The 15,664-nt window shown below is 38.5% G+C and overlaps 1 protein-coding gene across 1 annotated transcript in view; it reads right to left on the minus strand.

The window, feature by feature from the left end:
- The window catches only part of LOC137169538 (heparan sulfate glucosamine 3-O-sulfotransferase 5), a 117,964-nt gene that overhangs the window by 86,019 nt on the left and 16,281 nt on the right, over window positions 1-15,664 (minus strand). The gene's annotated exons all lie outside the window — the stretch shown is intronic.

The following is a 15,664-nucleotide window of genomic DNA, read 5'->3' on the forward strand; positions in this document are numbered from 1 at the left end:
CGTATGAGCTGACATTGTGTAGTGTGTTGTGCTTGGCTGGTAGAGATGAACCTACAGAGAATAAACCCTTTTCACAGCAGACACATTGTCTTGTCAAAGCAGGAAAAGCAGAGGTGAAATGGAGCCATTGTTAGTGTCATTATTTACACCTGAATGTACACCTGTGCTGTTTTGGTTCACTCTCAGCGCTCTCACAGTGTCGTTTTGTGCCACAGCAGGCAGCTGTTCTCAGAGAAAAAGCTGTAAAAAGCCACTGTACACTACCTACTCAGCACCAAACGACAAACAGACAGACACAGTTAGCTGTAGACTAGCTGGTGAACATAGTGGAGCATTTAGCAGCTGAAGAGCAGATATTTCCCTCAGGAGTTGGTAGAGAGTAAAAACAGCTAAAAGAATATTGGACTTACATTCACCAAGTGGACACAGACTGAATGATATGCTATGATGTATAAATAAATTCCCTGTATCATCTCAAAAGTTGATGATATGTCAATGTTCACAACTTGTTTCTGCTGCCACCACACCTACCACTGGTTTAAAGGGGACTGACTTATTCATCTGAAAAGAGAATTACTGCTGTCTAAGTGGAATAAATTCATGAGTAAGTTTCTTAGTAGCTTGAGAAGCTATAGGACTGATCTTCTGTATGAGAGAAGCAAGGAAAGTTCAAACTCTAAATATAATATGTTGGACTATAGCTTTACAGAACACATCTTTATAACCTACAACCTTTTTGGCTGTTGAATCCTCAAAACAAAGCAATGTCTACTTGCAACCGATCATCACTGGTCGCATCTGTCTCCCAGTTGTTGCCACTTCAACCCTTTGTTTCCCCCTTTTATTTTATTAGAATCCGCTTTAAAGGCCTGAAGAGGTAAAAACTTCTATATTATCAGGGTGAGAAGTTAAACTACTGGTGGTCGGTAGAAAGAAGATTTTCAGCTGCTGTTAAAGCAGAATTAAGTGATTATTGCCATATAAAAAAGAGTGAAAGTGTTAATTTAACATTCATTTGGCATTGTCTTACTGGCCACCTGATGAATGTAAGTCCAATATTCATTCTACTTTTAGCCCTGAGAAAAAAAAACGTTCTTTGGTTGCTAAATGCTCCACTATTTTCACCAGCTAGTCTCTAACTGTGTCTGTCTGCTGTTTGGCACTGAGCAGGTCGTGTCAGTGGGTTTATCAGAGCTTTGTCACTGAAAACAGCTGCCTTCTGTTGCAGGAAATGAGGTTTGTGAGAGTGCTGAGACTGAACTAAACAGTTAAGTTTAGGGTCGTAAAACCAAAATAATGAGCTAAAAGATGCTAAAACGCTCCATAGAGCTGAGGGGAGCCGCAGAGTTGGGCAATAAATAATAATGTGAGTTCATCACTGGAAGCGACACCTTTCATTTTACACACAGCCATTCAATCCATTAGTAACACCGAAATATTGATTAGTGCAGCTTTTAGTTGCTCTTTATGAAACGAGAGACATATTTACTGAAAATTATATTGACAGCAGAGTCCTTAAATACTGTGATACGTCAATTAGCCAATATTACATTGGTAGGACTTCCCCTTCTTTCTTCCCTAAACTATTTATAAAGCTTTGCATGCATGTGCAGGTGCATGTATTCATCCAGATGTGTATGCTGGGGGGTCCGCATGTAAATGTGCATATGTTTATGTCGATTTTTGTGCAAGAATACACAGTATCTGCTGAAGATGAGAAGATATATGTGCGTATGTGAACAGATCGTTGAGGGTGCTTGTGTGGCCATGTGTGCATGCAGAGCCTACATACGTTGATATTACATATATGTATATTTTGTTTTCTAAGTGTTTGGTTTCCCCTTATTGTTAAATTAAATTGGGTAGAATGGGGATGGGGGGGCTGAAGATTGATTTAAATTTGCAAAATGATGTATTCAGCAACACAATGTGTACTAAATACGTTTTTGTGTAGCAACAGGATAAAGATTATTCTAAAAAAGTCACAAGACTGAAGCAGTTTTGTGATGTGAAGATTGTCATGTAAACAGTCTGAGTCAAAATGACATCTTTGCTCTGTGTGTGTGTGTGTGTGTGTGTAAGAGACAGACAGAGATTTGGCATTCCAGCTGATATACAGCTTCACTGTGGAGTGAAATGGACTTTATGTCCTATCAACAATATTTGAGCTCACTCTCTGATTGCCTATATCCTCCCAAATAAGCCATCAGTCTGACACAGCACATTTCAGTTTGCTGGTAAGCAGCTCAGTCTGCCTGTGCAGGGGTCCTGCTGCTTCATCCCACACCCGCTTTTACAAAAGCTATTTGAGGAAGGCTGGTGTCTCACACACCCGCTTTGGGCTGCCAGATGGTCCTGCGTAAGAACTTTGAATTATTCAGCCATCCCACAGCAGATTGAAGCTGTCATGTGTAAGACAACTTGGCTGGCCTCTTCCTGCGCTGGGGAACACCAGCGGATGAGCGCGTACGGCCCGCTGCAGAGATGCCACCAGGTTATGCAACTTCCACATTCAAATTGCACTAATGCCCACTTTAGGCCGGGCTCACAATTTACTGCAGCAATAGAATGATTTTTTTGTTTTTTCAGATCAGACTCAGAGTGTGTTATGCTTTCACAGAGAGGGATGAGAATCATAAATTATTCACCTGATCCAGCTTTTATGTGTGAATGCTGAGCTTACAGCGGCGCTGGCATCTAGAAACAAGCAGTTAAGCTTTTTAATAGATACACAGTGTCTGTTTGTGCCATTCTCTAATGCATCACATTAAGTCAGAGTGTGTCAAATACAATTATGGAAATGACTAAAGTTGGACAAGAACGTGTGAAAAGCCATAAACCAAAACATTGTCATAAATTTTCTGAAAGACATCATGTGGGTCCTTAGACATTTAATGTGCTACAATTACCAGATTGGCCATTAGTGATATTAGACTGAAGCTTTACTGATGGCAGGGATCATGATTAGAGTCATAATTTAGCAGGATAACTCCTGTCACTTTAACAGAGCCATTGACACTATGAATACACGCCATTACCAAATACTGCTGTATAATATATCACCACATTATGGATGATATATATTCCATATTTCACTTTCTCCTCATACCTACCTCATTTGCTTGCGACTAAAGCCCGTTGCACTTTGTCAAGGTTGAAATGATCTGAACTGGATGACACGGATGTGGTCTCATCCCTATTTTTGTTTGCCGTCAAAGTGTGTGTGTGTGTGTGGGGGGGGGGAGCTAATCCTTTCAAAACAAGATGAAGAAATCTACTTCACATGGAGGGCGCTGTGTGCCTGTGTGTGCACCTGAGTGTGTGTGGTGTAATCACCCTGAGAGCAGCACATTAATCCAGTTGGGGGGTTGCTGCTCGGATCTCTGGCTGAGTGGCTCTACAGAGAAGCTCTCGAGCTCACCTCCTCCGCTAAGAATCACTCAAAATTAGAAAGGAGACTTCTTATGTGGAATGGGTTAATAGCACGTCTTCAGTTAAGAGGCTTGTCCCTCTCATACACGTTGCTTAGAAATGTGGCTCATTTTGAAGAAGTGGTCCAATTTCAGATGAGGGCCTCTTTGTAAGAGGGAAACAAGGTAGTTATGTACTCTACAAAACAACCTGTGTGAAAAAAATCAAACAATTTGAGAGCTTTACACTGTAATTGGTGAAGGTCTTTACTGCAAGTGTCTGCTAATTGCATCTGGCTATGTGCACAGTGTGTGTTGAAATACAACTAAGTGTGACATCAGCTGTATGTTAGGACACTACAAAACAAAAGAATTGTATGATGCCACAAACCATATTTTCTCGTGAAAACTGAAAAAGGGAGAGTAATGTATTTTTAACATTAGCATCAATACATTTTTTAAGGGACCAAAATGACTACATATAATGTGAAAGGCTTTTCTTGTGGTGAAAAAAATGTTTTGTACAATTCTGCAGTTCTCTTCAGCTCTACAGAGATTTTTTTTTACATCTTTCAGCTCTTTGTTTTTTTATTTTTATGGCCCACAACTTTACTGTTTGGTTGAGTCTCATGGCTCTCATCAACCTCATTAACAGCAGCAGCAGGTAGCAACAAAGCTCTGATAAACCTACTGTACAACTAGCTGCTCAGAACCAAATTACAAACAGAAAAAGTTAGCTGGAACATTTAGCAGCCAAAGAGTCAGATATTTTTGTGGAGTTGTGGAGACCAAACCAGAGGTAAAAGAGAATTCATTACTTGCATTATGAGGTGGCTGGAAACTCCAAATGAATGCTAATGTGGCTGCTGGATGTGTGAATAGAAAACTGTTCGCTAACATGTTTGCCATATCAAGTTATAATATATGTGAATGTTGTGTTTACAACTTGTTGTCCTGCCAGCAAGTGACCAAAAAATCAGCTAATGCAGGATAAATGACTATGTAACTTTTGAAATAAGAAATAATGCATTCTTCCTCTTATAAATGAAGGGCTGAATTATTATTGATAAATCACACCCTTGGTTAATTCAATACACTCAGGGGATTTGCCGCTGCAGCCTTACGTGGTCTGGGCCTGTGTTTATCAAACTTCTAAGAATTACACTTGAGAATGTTCTTAGAGGCAACATAGGAGTAAAAAAGCTCTTTGCTGGGTGTAAGGAATAAGACACATCAAGCTACTTACCCCTATTCACAGCGAAGTGTAAGAGTAACTGTTAAAAGCAGCTCTGACATGATCATTGCTCACATGTATGTTCTAAACAGGAAGAGCCACTTAGAGACAAGGATTTACCCTATATGCCATATTCTTTTTTAAAATTCTTACATTTTACTCAATGGTATGTCTTTCTGCAAGACCATATGTAATTATTATATATTCTGTTAAATAAGGTTCACTTGTTTGAAATAATTAATATGTCCAGTAACAATCTATTTATATATTTTATCTATTCATACATTTGTAAATGTATAAACAGTGTTAAAATAATAGGAAAATGTCTGAGATTGGAAACAAAACCAAAACCGACCTGGAGCAGGAGAGAAACTGTGATGCTGGTAAACTAGGAAGAGAAATCACAAGAAAAATTTGATTTCACATCAACAAGTTCAGACAAGATGACAAGAAGATGAATGGAAAGCGAATGCAAACTAAATGAATGCCAGCTTTATTTCTCTTGTTTACACCCCTGATGAATGCAAAAACATAAAAATGTGCTGAAACGTCCTGTCAAATGTTTAAATCAAATGCACAGAATAGGCTAAAACAATTTGATTCTGAATTATACATATTGCTTCTGACCAATTATTTTCTACAATTACCTGAAGCATGTTTCAGAAGATGTGTGTTCACCTGTACTGCTGAACTGTAGCCATTCTTAACCAACTGGAGCACCCTTAAATGTCAGTCTAAAGAAATGAGACAAATAGCTTTTATTCTTAAGTTTGTGAGAAGTACAAGTGAAGGACTTTTATCTTTCTCTTCAGTCAGAAGTTTTAGCAGTTTGATAAACACAGGTCCTGATATGACCATTAGCTTTCAATGGCTAATGTTCGTCAACATTAGCAAACTTTACATAGATATTTTTGTATACCTGACTCTTTCTACTGGTGCTGTTGTTACACAACTTTTTATAATGTCACAGATGAATATTTCGATGGTTTTATCACAAAAATAAAACAAGAAGTTAACATACTTTCCCAGGAACTGGGATTCTGGTATAGTGGACACATTTCAAATTGCAGGTCACATGACACTCACTGGCACAAAAACCTACTTCCCATACACAGTCATTACAAAAGAGAAAATTACTTTTATCACAATTTGAGCCGTTAGCTCAAATTAAAATGTAAAAGTCTTGAAGGGCTGTAAATGATTAAACTAGTCACAGTCTTTATACATATTTTTTGGGGGGTGAAATCAGGTTGAACTAAATATTTCTATAGCAATGAAAAATGTAAAAAAATTCAGATTTTTATTTTATTTAGGGTTAGGGGTTAGGGTCAGGTTAATAATAATGATAAACAGTACAACAACACAAAACAATCAACACAGTAACATCAACATAGACATATACATTGGGGCTCTCTCACCATCCCAAACCACACCCACTACATCTGTTACACTATCAATAATGGGAAATAAAAGCTGTTGGACAATTTGTTTTCTTACTTGGAGAGTAAAACAATTAATTGTCTGATATAGTATTCTGAGACTAGCATTTCTTTTAATTCTAATAAAATCAATATGAGGCCTAAAAGAAAATTCTGAATCAATCCAAAGTCCCAAGTATTTAAATTTATCAACTTTAATAAGTGGAGAACCATCAGTACAATTAATAGCCAACTCAGTAGGTGAATGATTAAGATTATAACTATAATACCAAACATGCTATAAGACTTTTGCTTGTTTAATATGAGATTGTTACTTAAAAACCATTTCTGAACAAAAGAAAATTCTAAACTGAACAGAACAGTTAGAACAAATTTTAGGAAGATCATTAATAAAAATAGAGAAAAGTAAAGGTCCTAAAATAGATCCTTGTGGTGCACCCTTTTCAACAGTGAAATAATCTGATTGATTGTGATGAAAAGAAACACACTGATGATGGTTATGGAGGTAAGAATTAAACCAAAATAATGCCTGTTGCAATACACCAACAGCATAAAGTTTATCAAGAAGAAGATGATGGTCAACTAGATTGAAAGCCTTGAACCTGTGAATTGACCTTTGTCTACAGATGAGAATACATCATTGTTAAATTTTACAAGGGCCGTAGTAGAAAAATTAGAATGAAAACCAGACTGAAATGGGGGTAAAATATTGAGATCATTAATGTACTGTGATAATTGATTAAAATTAACTTAACTTTTAATATTTTAGTTTGCAGTGCAAATAATAGAAATAGTAATAGTAGTAATGTAGTAAGTAGTAATAATAGAAATTTTTATGGTTTTGGTCTTTGAGATAAACTAAAGGATTCACCAAATTTGGTCGTTTTAGATTCAGTTCACCCAAATATTTCATGAAGTTCAAACAATATATACCAGGCTATTGTTTAAACCTGCTCTTGAGGACACACGTATTACATACATAACAGGCTGTATGTGTCAAACTCAAAGAGGAGAGGGCGCGCTGGGTTCCTGCAGACAGAGAGAAAGGCAAGGCTGTAAATATTCATGGCCGAGCTGTCAGCGTGCCGTGCCTCTCTGCTGGCTCCTGTCACTCCATTGATCTCTCATACATGACATTCACGTCCAATGACCGCCCTGCCTCACCTCAATCATGTGGGAAGAGCTGCCCTTTCTCCCGCCTGCTTGATGTGAGTTCCTCCAGGAGACAGCAGCATGCTGATCACCCCCTACACCCTGGGCCCTTACATCTCCTATATCATTATATGCAAAGGGGAGGATCACTTGCAAAAGATCCCTCCTTCACATGTTAGACCTCCAGTGTGTGATTTCCAGGAGTTACTTTGCGCTCAAGTATTGTCATTTAAATTTCATCCTTATTTCCTTAAATCTGCCTTGAACCTTCTGCTTCAGATAGTAATGTCCTACATTTCCCAGAATACCTTTTAACAAACCCCAGAGAAGGGTTGTGAATGTCTTTTGTGTTCAAAAGTGCAAATTTGTGCATGGAAATATCAGTATGTCCATGACCACAGCTGCAGCATTTACACAAACAGTAACAATCAAATTCTCCAAATTTAACGACGAAATACATGGTTAGACTGACACATAGGAGCGCTTTCCAATCTGGCCCTCTATTGGCAGTAATTGGCAGGACAACATCATTTGTCTGTACTTTCCAAAACCGTTACAACCCACTGTTAAAAAATAATAATGTTTTATGATGTGACAACATTGTGGTTAAGGTCTGGTTAGGTTTAGGCACAAAAACCACTTGATTAGGTTCAGGGAAAGATCATGGTTTGGGTTACAATGATCGCTTTGAGTTTAAAGAAACGTGGTGTGGGTAAATATTACTAATTCCTTAGGCGACCTTCATTGTCATTGCTACAATAATAATTATGGGATTAGGGGATGATCGTAGTTATGTTTTTATAAAAACTGCCCCGACTCATGGTTTGAAACAGGAAATGAACAGCAGTCTCCTGTGGCAAACTCCGCTGCTGGTTTAATGCCTCCATCCACTCCTCCTCCTCTGAACAAGGAAATCTGTCCACGTATATGTTAAGTTTTGATAATTTCATTCAATTTGCTAAGCTTAAACTCATCTATAAATGCCTAAATAACCAGGCTCCTCATGTGCTCAGTGACCTGGTGGTACCTCAGGGCTTCTGACTCATTAACATGAGGTGCGTCTGCTGGGAATTGTAAGGTGCCCTTTTGTAAAATCCTCACTTGGACACACAGCTTTTCCCGTTTGGGGGATCAACATGTGGAACTCTTTACCCACTGATCTGGAAATGGATCATAACTGGGAACATTTTAAACTCAAACTGAAACAGCTTTTAAAGATGGATCAGTCATGTAGTCATGAGTGATCTGGTGCTTGTTGTTTTGTGAAACTTTTATGGCATGTTTATTTGTGAGTTGTTTGTGTTTTGTGCTGCTTTGTATGTATTTTGTTGCTGAGTTTCATGTTGTAATGGATGATTATATATTCTTGAATTTTGTAATTCGTGCTTAAAAGTATGTATATGTATTGTTGAGTCTTGTGTGGTTTCATCTGTATTTTACTGTTGAGTTTTATGTATTTTAAAAGCCTACCTAGCGGCGGGCATTGTAAACTAGCTTAGGCTAAAAATGTTAGTTCATGCTATATACTTGTCCCTATACAAATAAACATTAAATAAAAAATAAATATATACGTCATCTGAACTGGATCGTTGCTCCAGGTCCTAATTACTACGGCCACTAGATGGCATCTGTCACTTAGACATCACTACATGTTTTTTGGCGCCTGACATAACAACCTATTGGGTCATTTTTCTTGGGAGGGCAGTATCGTAACAGTTACTGTATTTTTGGTGCAATGCATTATGGTCGATGAAGGTTATTGTTGGCAGAATGGAACTCTTCCATGATGGACTTCTCCAAAAAGATTGAACACTGATGCAAAATGATTCTGGAAAGATAACGATTGATCATTGATTCTGAGGAATTGACAAGAGACCTCATGAAATAAAACAGACATGTTTTGTGTGAAATGAAAACAGTTATTGATTAACATTTTGAAAGAAAAACTGCTGGAATCGATGACGTGAGCTCTAATAGTGAAAAGAAGCAAGGTGAAATAACATTTGAAAGCCTTGAAAACCTATTTTCTCAATCAGCTTCTTACTCTGAACAATTTTCTGTCTAACATGATAACCAAACAGTTTGGGTTATTGCACTTCAGAGATATCTGTATTTGTGTTTCTGTCTGTGTTGAAAGTGAGCAGGGCTCAGTTGGAAAAAGGTGATATCCACTGTCAATAAAATCTGATCAAACCATGCCTGCACAGTCACACAGAGTTTTTCCACTGTTTAACACAATAATTATGAATAAAAACTAAAGATGTTTTTGTTAACTTTAACTTTGATTGTTGCTCATTTAATCAGTCAAGTATTCCAGAAAGTGTTACAGAAAAATCTTGAAACCAAGTTTTAAAAATAAAAAAAAAAGGATTATTTCACAATTTAATAGTTACATCACATATTTTGTCTGCATTTATGTTATTATTCAGTTCAGAATGTCTTTTTTTTTGTCTGAACACTTTAGGCTTCCATACATAACAGAATAATTATACTAAAGCAAAATAACCTATAAATGTGTAAGAATATTTTGTTTTGTTTTCAGGATGGTGAGTGCTTCCTTTAACATAGTTCACAGTCATGCTAAATCTGCTGGTAAAGCCATTAAGGAAAACTATAGTTTATTACAACTTAGGTTGTATTTTCAGAGCTCTGGCTATCAGTTCTATCAGTCATTGTAACATTGTACTCGCCAAGTTAGATGCTGAGATCTCTGAATGCAGCTGATTGTCTGACCACTTATGTTTCTTGCCAGATAGACCTGAGATTTTAGTTTATCTCACTTCATTCCCAGATCTCAACATTTCTCTTAAACAACAGAACCAATGGCCAGAGCTACGGAAGATAAAAGTCGTAATACAGTACACCATAGTTTTCCTTTAAATAGCATACATGAAAGGTGCCTACCGTGCTATGATAGTTTTGTTGGTCAATCGGGACTGTTCCTCACATACATAATCCTGCCTTTATATAATATAACTTGATATCATAACTGGAGGCCATGAAGTCACGCACAATTTATATTATCTATTTCAATCTTGTACTGTAAATAAAAAGACAAACGTGCTGTCCCTGAGGGGAAAACAGGGAAGCTGGAATCCGATTAAGATGTACGCAATCTAAAACCTCATCAGGTCGTCACTGTTTCATGTCTCTTCACAGACCCTCAAGGTACTTTGGAACATTTCCACTCCCCATAGCTAAAGATCCACAGTGATTGCTATGAGTCACATTTGCATAGAGTTCTTGCTGATTTATACTTTAATAAGACACAGCTTAGACTGTAATATCTACACTGTATGTAACTACATTTCAGTGCTATGATTATTGATTTCCTGTGGACAGTGCTGCTTTTCTCAGGTAATAATTACCCATCCACACTGAAAGGTAACAGGCCCATGTAATTACTTTCATAAGACCTTTACACACTCTCTTTCAGTGTTTCTTCAGTAGAACAATCAATACATTGATAAAGAAGAACCTGTATTAACTGTTACTTGGCAATGATATTAAAAACGCAGCCCGTCCTCAAAAGAAAAACAACAGTATAGGTCAAAAATTCAGCTGGCAAAAACAACTTATAGTTACGTTTGAGTGACAGACACCATCTAGCAGCTGTAGTAATTATGACCTGGAGAAGTGATGCAGTTCAGATGACGCCGTGACAAATTTCCATATTAGGAGGTGGCAGGTTGGGTGGATGATAGGTAGATAGATGGCAAAAAGGGAACTTAGCTGGAGGAGACCGCTGTTCACTTCCCGTTTCCAACTGTGATGTTTCCATCCGCGAGCCAGGACAGTTTTTTAAAAACCGTAACTACAACTGTCGTGGTGTTTACTGTTGCCATGACGAGAAATAGTAACTTTAACTTTAACCCACATCTTTTAAGTGATCATTTTAACCCAGACCACGATCTTCCCCTAACCCTAACCAAGTGGTTTTTGTGCCTAAACCTAACCAGATCTTAACTACAGCATTGTCACACCATAAAACATAATTATCTATCAACAGTGATTTTAACGGTTTTGAAAAGCACTAATAGAGACGGCATATTAGAAAACGCATGCATGGTACAATCAATCTATGTGGTTGTTTAATTATGAGGATATGTTGTAAAAATACAGGCACACAGCTGTACTTTTTTGCATTCAGTGTGCGGCAGCAGACCTTGAGACACTTTTTTCATCCTGGTGTTCCTCTTCCATCCCCTCTGGCCCCTGTCCTGGTCATGCTTCATGAACCCTGCCTGATGTACAGGTGAATCTCAGAGACAGGGGCCACGGCCTGTTTGCTGAGAGAATGAAGAAATCTGTCATTATCCTCTTCAAGCCATTCTTCTCACGCTTCCTGGGACCTGACTGTTAATTGCCCCGAGAATACATCCAAACAGAGACGCTGGGAAGGGAGCACCACAGACGGGGCTGTGAATCGATCAGCTTTCATGAGGCTTAACCAGAATCTTCTTTTCTTTATGAAACTAATGTTAAAGCATGATTTCCCACTAGGTATTGTTACTTTAGAGCCTTATAATGGAACTATGACAAGGTGTTAGTCATCTATCTTGTACTAGTAGTATACAATACAGCCTGGCACTATTTGTCAAAATGTTCTAGGCACATTGTAACTCAAAGCTAGCCTGTTTTCATGAGTCACTGACATTCTTTGCTCCTGTGAGTAAACTATAAAGCACCACAGAATTCTTTTAGCATGTTATGTGCATAATTGGACTGCTGCTTTTTATTTAACTACCGTGCTGTACTTATACTCCAGCGTAGCACAAGATTTGTCCTACGCTCACTCTGATCTATTGCATGCCCCGTTGCTCTCAACAAATTGAACAAACAAATTAGGCGATTGTTTTTGTCTTCACTGAGGTACAATGGAGAAAACTGGCAAGCTGTGCCAAACATATAATTATGACAACAAACCATCTGAGGAGTAATGTGAGGAAACGTTTTGGATTCGACACCACAGATGGAAAAATCCTTGCTAAAGGTAAGGCTGCAGACTTTGTAAAATACAACTGCCTTACAGTGAGATTACCACATCAACAAACATGAAGTCACCCAAGGCACTGTGAGCCAATTTTGAACCAATTTTACATTGCAGGGGTGTCTGGTGGCCTAGTTGTTATGATGCATACTGTGAAAGCAACTTCCCTGGTTCGATTCCAGCAGGAGACGTTTGTTGTATGAAATTTGCCCTCTTTCTATCTACTCATTTCCTGCCACCCTTCAATATGGAATAAAGCAAACTTGCCCCAGAATATACTTGTAAAAAAAAAATCACAATGTAACATTAGTTTAGGATTACACTGGGATTAGACACTTGTGTACAGCAACGGCTGCATCTTCATGGTGCAGTGTGAAAATCAATAATTAGATCAATTTTTTTTCTTCATATTTACTTATGATGAAATTGAATAAAGTAAATCTAAGATAAAGATGGATGTTCTTATTGTCAAGAAATCCCATAAAAAGACCAAAACCAACATTCTGACTTCCCTCCTTGGGTCTCAGTGTCACGCCCAGACTCAGTAATTTCCTAAAACATCTTGGCACTGTAGTATTAACAAACATCACTCAAACAGGAGGACATTGTGCATTTGTTGGGATCTATTTTCAGTTGTGGATTAATACACATTTGGTGGATGAAGCAGCAGGACAGTGGAATAGATTTTTGACAACAGTGGAGCTCTATGGCACAGAAGAATAAGATATCAAGCTTTGGATACACATACAATATTTGTTAATAGATCAATGCTGTGTTGGTTTGGCTCTCCAAATGAGATTTGTTGTTTAAAATCTACAATACTGACAGACTTATCCTTTAAATTCTGCTGGTGGGGTTACAGTTTTGTTTACTATTGGATCACAGATTGTGCCTTTATTTAATTTCTTTTTAATGTTATACTGCATGAAATGTTGTCTTTCAGTTTTGAAAGGCGGTATAAAATATAACTTTCAAAACTGAGTTTTATTCCTGTTCAAATAGTTCAACAGTCAAAGTCAGCACACAGAAAAAAGGATATTTTAGGACAGGTGCTACAAAGTCAGGGGGGCTCAGAGCTGAGCACAAAGAAACTTAATGGAGTTGGGCAGCTCCATCAGGGAAAAGAAAGATGGCTGTGCAGCAAATCATCGGCAGGAGGAAGCTTTAAGCAGCACTGAGGCTGTCTGTGAGTCAAACCAGGTCAGTCATGTGGGGAAGTGGGAAAGAATCTTGACTGAAGGGAGCTGTGGATTACTGAAGTTTTGGCTAGAGTTTTGCCTCTTTCATTATTGTTAGAGGGTCTAAGACATTTGTTCATTCATTGAGCCTGTGATTTTAACTAACTTCATGGCTGATCAAATAAACTGTACTGGAATAGAGGTGAAATAAATTTGATTTAATTTATCTGTTTCCTCAAAACTCAGCAGGCAGATATGGATTCTGCCAGTCTCTTAGGCCACATTCAGACCAAATACGGCAGTGTGTGAAAAACTGCAGCCCTCCCGTTCATTTGAATGGGAGCTGTGTGTTTAGGCAGGGACCACATAGGGTTCAGCAAAAAAAACGCAACCGCTATCCGGTTAAAAGTTGAACAACGCAAACTGACATCATGCTGTGTTGGCCAATCACATGCATGCAAGCGCACATTCCTGGTGGATTACTTTGAAACATGAACACCATATTTGACTCTGTACTTCGTGAACGCCCCAACGATGATAAAAGAGTTGCTGCTGTGATAACTTTCCGGAGTTGTAATTCCTGTCTGTGAGTATTACAAACTGTTGTGCAGTGTTGTGGCTTCTGATAAGTAATTCCAACTCAGTTTCCTGGATCATATTTCATTGTCTCACCGGTACCTCACACAACTGGTCCCCACCACCACGGCCCCCTGCATAGTAGTGCCAGACTGCTGGTTTTGGTCTGAACGTGGTCTTACACGTATTCAGTCACTCCTCCTACTGCATAGTCAGTAAGTATATAGCCTGAGTCTGTTTTGAGAACAAAACACCTGGCAACATCACCAGCTGCTGAAGTAGCTACTGTACAAGCAGCCATTAAGCAGTCAGTCAGAAGTCAATTTGTCGACTGGCGGTAAGTAAAAGCCATCAGCAGGTTTGTCCCTGCAGGAGAACAGATTAAAAGAAGTATTTTAAGGCAGGTGTGTTTTAGATTACTGAAGGCTGAACAGAGACTGGCGGTAGATTTGAGAACATGTCTAATAATCCTGCAGGATACTTCAGCACTAAGGCCACGTTTAGCTCTGTGGATTGTGTTGAGCTTACAGACATAAAGCATGTAAGGAAAGTGCTGAGGTATCCCAAGTTTACAGCAGACATAGAGCAGCAGAGCTGGAAAACCCAGAGTGGGGGCTGGTTGCTGCGTTTGTCCCTAAATCAACTTTAAGGTGAGCCTGGAAAGTAAGACTTTGGGGGCAGGGTTTGATTGATACAGAAGTTGCAGCGAATGAGCAGTTCTGGCTGAGGAGAAACCACACATAGCATCAGAATTAAAGGAAAAATTACTGTTTCACTTTATAGCTCATTGCCCATGTGTAATAGTGTACTTATTTTACCAACTTCCAAAAATATACTAATTTATGCATAGTTTAAAAAAACTCAGCCTCTGTCTGAAACAGGCCATTTTAGCTCCTGTCTCTTTAAGGCCCCCGTACCAATGAGCCCACTCTGTGCCTGACTGTTCTGACGTTTCCCCTCGGCAGGCTTCTGGTGGCTCCAGAGGCTACATGAACAAACAGGAGTAGTAGGGTTTCATTACTTTTGCTTGTTCTTTGCTCGAGATGGAAACTTCTCAAATACATCCATACATGTTTGAGCTGAAATCTGATCTGAAATATGAGAGTGAACAACATGAACAACCCATGGAAAAACCTTAGCAACAATCTTAGCAACCAAGGCTACCGAACGGCTGGCTGTTTGTGGGCATGCATGAACTAGCAGATGAGGAGGACATACGGAGCATTCATAGCAGGCTGAAGCCTGGGCTTTTGACTTTCAGGGTACATTTTTACACATATACATTCACCATATCTACTCTTTAAGCATATTCCATATGAGGCATCCATTTCTTCTCTTTGGAAAACAATGGCTTTGTGCCATAGTTGTGTACTACACAACAATAATAACTGTACTTTCAGTTACTGATATGTTCATTCTAATCATTGTCTAGTCATTCCCTTCTAGTCACATTGATCATTTATTTTCTTAAAGGGATTTATTATTGCAGTTCTATAAGGTTGGGGGACTCATAAGTGTCAGATTTTTTAAAAATGGTTAAAATTATCCTCCCTTTCATACCCTAGTGTGGGTAAGGCTCCAATAAAACTTAATCCTACATTTCCCAGAATGCAATTCAGTAATTTCTTTCATTAGAGGTCAAAATTGATCCAGTTTGGGTCAAGTTTAACCAGTGCGTATACATA

Source organism: Thunnus thynnus, chromosome 18 (assembly GCF_963924715.1).
Source record: "Thunnus thynnus chromosome 18, fThuThy2.1, whole genome shotgun sequence".
Classification (NCBI taxonomy): Eukaryota; Metazoa; Chordata; class Actinopteri; order Scombriformes; family Scombridae; genus Thunnus; species Thunnus thynnus.